The sequence below is a fragment of the Phascolarctos cinereus genome, unplaced genomic scaffold (assembly GCF_003287225.1).
Source record: "Phascolarctos cinereus isolate Bilbo 61053 unplaced genomic scaffold, phaCin_HiC Scaffold_9;HRSCAF=440, whole genome shotgun sequence".
Classification (NCBI taxonomy): Eukaryota; Metazoa; Chordata; class Mammalia; order Diprotodontia; family Phascolarctidae; genus Phascolarctos; species Phascolarctos cinereus.
The window spans coordinates 127,725,690-127,731,385 of NW_027556402.1; the positions used below are offsets into that span (position 1 = coordinate 127,725,690).

At 36.0% G+C, this 5,696-nt stretch overlaps 1 pseudogene; it reads left to right on the forward strand.

Annotated features, from left to right (window-relative positions):
• Positions 1-3,251: 3,251 nt before the first annotated feature.
• Positions 3,252-4,257, forward strand: LOC110199258 (glyceraldehyde-3-phosphate dehydrogenase pseudogene; annotated as a pseudogene).
• Positions 4,258-5,696: the final 1,439 nt, after the last annotated feature.

The following is a 5,696-nucleotide window of genomic DNA, read 5'->3' on the forward strand; positions in this document are numbered from 1 at the left end:
AGGAGAAGCCATCTAGTCTAGCCCCATGAGTTTACAAGTAAGGACATTGAAGCTCAGGAAGTTTTGACTTTGTCAAGGCTCTTCACAGATATCAAAATGACATTCCTTAGCCACAGGACTGAATATACTCATTCTATTCTCAAAGACTTCCAGTTATTCCCCATTATCTACAGAAAGAATTATGGTCTTATAGCCTAGAATCTATAGACCTCCCTTAGTAGGTTCCCACCTAGTTTTCCATCCTTATTCATACTACTTTCCTTTCCAAACTATACATTTTAGGCAAACTGAACTATTAGTTATTCCACAAATTTGAGATTCCATCTCTTATGTTCATATTCAGGCAAACCACTTCCTCTCATTGGAATGTACTCCCTCATCTTTAGCACTTAGAATGTGTATTTCTTTCAAGTCTCAGCTTAAAAGGCATAATTTTGATGGACCCTTCTTCATTCCTTCCAGTTAAATTTCCCTTACATTATTATTATCTACATATGTGTTACACCACTCTCACCTCACCTCATGCCCATCAGTATACCCAGGAGACTATAGACTACTTTGTCTTTTAATTCCTAAGACTCAGCGTCATATTAAAAAAAATACAGCAGCAATAACAACAAACTGGGCTTCTCTTCTCTTCTCTTCTCTTCCCTTCCCTTCCCTTCCCTTCCCTTCTGTGATTGTCCATGATACAGGAAACTCTTTAAGACTAGGACACAAAACTAGATTCAATATTTTATCAAAAAAAGATTTTATATAGATAATTCTGATCTCAACTTTACATGAGTGAACTGTTTCAAGAACATGCAAATACATCAAATGCCATTAAACTTGGGAATAATGAAAAAAAAAATCAAAGTACTTGATTCTGTCCAAGTGTTTAAGTAGATGTTTTGTAATACAAATTATTTTCCTCATAAACACTGGTCCATCTACGTTCTCTTATTTGGCCTCCCTTTGTGACCATCAGTACATATTTGCAAGACTAGAGCGAGAAATACCAACTCTGGCCCTGAAACTAAACTAATGTGCTCATGAAGAAGTTGAACTGATGACCTTGGACTCATTATAACCATGCTGGAAGCAACTGAGCTAACCAGTTAGAGATAGAAAATAGTATCCAATATATTATTAATGGCCAGGTTTCTAAATTATTAACAATATCAATAATGTTACTAGTAAAAACAAGTAGCTGTCAATTCTTGGATTACTCAGAGTAGATAAGGACTAATGAATTAATTTCATGGTCTTTGTCTAGTACGTATTTTTCAGTGACACCAGTACAATCACAATATATCTATAGCTTACAGTTTTAGAAATTTTCCTGAATCTTAGAGAGAGATTAAATTGTTTATTAGTGTTAACACCTATTAGAGGCAGGATTTGAACCCAGGCTGTCCTAACTGCATGTTCAAACTATGCCTGGCTGTATAATATATATTAGCTATACAAAATGCCCTAAATAAATATTATTACTAAAATGTTATTTAAAGCATCAAAAAGTTGAAAATTCTACCTGCTCACTCTTTAGTCATTAATTTAAAATATGCATTAACTGATTGCATATTTCTCTGCAAATTATCAAGTGTTGAAATATTTGTTCATATGTCATCAGCAATGGTGTTGTCTAGGAGATATAATTATTGTGTATCACAAGATTTTAAAAAAAAATAGCTAGAAAAATGCTAATTTGTAAATGATAAAATGGAAGGTACTCAGGAGGAAAAATGAATGATTTATTAACACATTAAGAAAAAGGCTCACTGTTCTGTTTTTCCCTCTGAGCTTATAAGTATAAATATCAGACATTACAATCAAATACTGTTTGCTCATTAGGCTGATCTTTAATGATGCTGACTCAGCTGATGCTAATGAGAATTTTAAACCTTAAACTTTGTTGATTAGGTCATTGAGTTAGTCCTTGTTAGTATCATTACAACCCCATTCATTGACTGTTTGAAGAAAAAAAACTAACTGGATATTTTGTCTTTTCATTTCTGTGGAGGGTAAGCAATTTATGCATGAGAATGGTACTAGTTTGCTTTCTTCCTCCTCTGTTCCATTTCCCAAGGTTATCACTTCAGTTGATGAATATAATGCAAAAGTTCTATAAAACTTAAAGAAATTAATACCTAACAAAACAGAACATTCTATTGAAACTTTAGATTGTTGACCCAAAATAGAACATAGAAGCTAAGACAGGGAATACTAAGATCCAAGTAAGATCAAAAATGAAAGAGGACTGAAAGGACGAAACACGATACTTAAAAACGCACAGTTAGGTAACAAATCTAGTCTAAGGACTGAGTTTGGGAGAAATCACATGAACAGAAGAATCATCATAATAAGACTCATGATCCAGAAACAAGTCTCTAGGCCAAGAATCAAGACAAGGAATCAAATGCATGAGAATAGGATTCAAAAGCAGAGAAAAACAGAAAGGTCAGACCAAATAAGTGAAGAAATGAACACCAACATACAAGAACAAAATAGACAATATCATAATATCAGATGTTCCACCTTTTATGAGAGAAATTAATCAAGAAAACAGATCTCTGGATGATGTAAGTTAGCATAGTAGGTTTGAGGTACGTCAGGGGTACGTAAGTCTCTAATGTGACTGTGTGGAAAACAAGGTCAGTCCGACTATACATGCATAAGGCCTTGGCAGAGAACAAGGATTGAGGCCCAGGAGGAGCCTAACATATGCTAAAATTGAATGGATAAAGTCTACATATAGAATCATAGGATTTAGCTCTGGAAGGAAATTCAGAAATCTAGTCCAAGCCTTTCACTGTTCAGATAAAGAAATTGAGGTCATAGAGCTTAAGCGATTTGCCCAAGGTCACAAAGTTTGTAAGTAGCAGAGCCAAGATTAAAAGCCAACTTCTTTTATTTAAAATCCTATATCCTTACTAAAATAGCAAGCTATTTAACTGGAATAGGACATCTTAATACACATAGACACACATGCACCCCACATACATGTAAACATGCATGCACGCATACATACACATAACATGTATATATTTATATATATACACACATCAAAATAAACACACCTACATGTATACATACACATATACATGTACATATGTGTATTATGATATATATTTTTGCATGTGCATGTTTGTATGCATGTATTACAGTCTCTCAGCTCATTTCTCAAGCTTGATGCCAGCATCAACTGCTGGAACCACATTCCTGAGATAAGATGGTAAAGGTTGGATAGACAAATTTGGCTGTGTGGAATGACTAGTGACCGAGCTGCATTCAACTCAGGTGGAGTAAATGCTGTGGTCATCATTGACCCCTTAATGACCTGTATGACCATGTGGTTTGTCAATTCCAATATTTTTCTAGCCATTACAATTTCAATGACACTATCAAGGCAGAGAATGGAAAGCTGATGATCAATGGAAAAGCCCTTTCCATTTTCCAGGAGCAGGATCCCATCAATATTAAAGAGGGAAATGTTGAAGCCAGGTATGATGTAGAATTAATTGGTGTCTTTACCACCATGGAGAAGTCCAGAGCTGACATAAAGGGAGCCAAGTGAGTCATCTTCTCTGCACCTTCTACTGATGCCCCTATGTTTGTGATGGAAGTGGACCATGAGGAATACAATAATTCCCTTAAAATTGTTAGTGATGACTCTGTTTAGCCCCCTTGGCCAAAGTCATTCATGACAACTTTACCATTGTGGAAGACTTATGACCATAGTTCATGTCATTACTGCTACCAGAAGGCAATAGATGGCATCTCTAGTAAGCTGTGATGTGATGGGCATGGTGCTGCCCAAAATATCATCCCTGCTTACACTGGTGCTACTAAAGCAGTCAGCAAGGTCATACCTGAGCTGAATGGAAAGCTCACAGCCATGGCCTTCCATGTTCCTATTCCCAATGTATATGTTATGGATCTGACCTGCTGTCTGGAGAAATCTACCAAATATGACAGTATCAAGAAAGTGATGAAGCATCAGAAGAACCCTTGGAGAACATCTTGGGCTACAAAGAAAACCAAGCTGTATCCTGTAACTTTAAGAGTGACACTCACCACCTTTGATGCTGTTGCTGGTATTACCCTCAATGACCATTTTGTCAAGCTCATTTCTGGCTATGACAATGAGTACAATTATACTAAACATGTAGAAGCCTCATAGTATACATGGCCTTCAAGGAGCAAGTAGAAATCCATGGATCTTTATTTCAAGCCATAAAAAGAGTTCCACCACTCAGGAGCCCACCACCCTAAACTATCTCTCTATATTGAGGTTTCCATGCCATTCACATCCTTGCCCCAAAGCATACCTGTGGGAGGAACACAGAATCCGATATTGAGTACCATCATTAAAGTCACCATATTCAGTGCAAATATATCTATATATTGCACAATTTCAAAGCATTTCAGAAAACTCTAATCTTTCCATTGTTTCTAAACCACAGAATCAAAGAAACCTAGAGTACCAAAGGCATATTAACAAACTCATAATTGAAAAAATATTCCCAACAAAATTTACCCAATAATTGTAATCCATCCTTTCCTTGAAGTAAATGATAAACTACTGACTCCTGAAACTGCTCCTTTCAATACTGTCACTTGCTTTATCAGACACTACTGTTTAACTGTTTTCATTGTGAGTGAGGCTACTTAGCAGAGGAGAGGGATAATTTCCTCTGTCCCCTCTATGATCTCACAACACATACCTCATCAGTTCTTAGTAGTGGATGGGTGTTTAGAAAGAGTTGTCTACAGATTGAACTTATAATTTCTTCAGTCAACAACTAGAGTTTGTCGTGTCATGAAAACAGCACTCAGAAACTGATACAACTCTTGACCTTGATACTTCCTCCCACGAAAGAGGGAAACATTGACTGCTTGATCTACCTTCTGGTTCTTCTCTTCCAGGAGCCTCCCAAAACAGAGTCCCAAAAAGCCTATTCACTATTCTCCTATGCACCAATTATGTCACTATGCTCATGGACCACCATGGCATAGTGTCTACTAGAGTGTTTCAACCCAACTCTATAACAGGGGTCCCAATATAGGTGCTAAAATTAAAAATAAATAAATAAATGTGGTGTTTTGGTTATGTTTTGTTTTCTTTAGATTTTTTTCCCCCTTAGTGTGGCTAATTGTAAACTTTTGAACTCCAGACACAATTGTCATAGAACTAAGCAATGCTTTTTTAATCACATCAGTCTCTTCAGACAATTCTCCTTTTTCTTCTTGACCAGAATATTTTCTCTTTCAGTCCTCTGCCTTTCTTCATTGACAACTTCCCATATTTTATGGACTGACTTCCCTCTGGAATTTTACTTCATTGGATGCAAACTTTCTCTGAACTCTTTGAAATATGTTCTCCCAAAAATCTAGTGTATTGATTAAATAATACATGCTACTCCTTACCTTTATCACAAAATCTAACATGGAAGTCAGTTCTCTGTAAGATTCCTGAAACTCTCCCCATCAACCATTTCCTTCTTGTTAGTTAAACCAAGAATAAATAGTCCCCTTGGTTCTTCCACTTTTGAAGGATGAAAGCAATAAATACTAGCTGTCATCATGCAAGGTTATGTTCCCTAGATTTTTTCAGTGATTCCCTGAAATCTCTGATCAATTGTTTAAAACTTTAGTGTATAGGAAGTCTTTTTTCCTTTATTCACAGCTCTTAAACTGATAACTTAAATGTG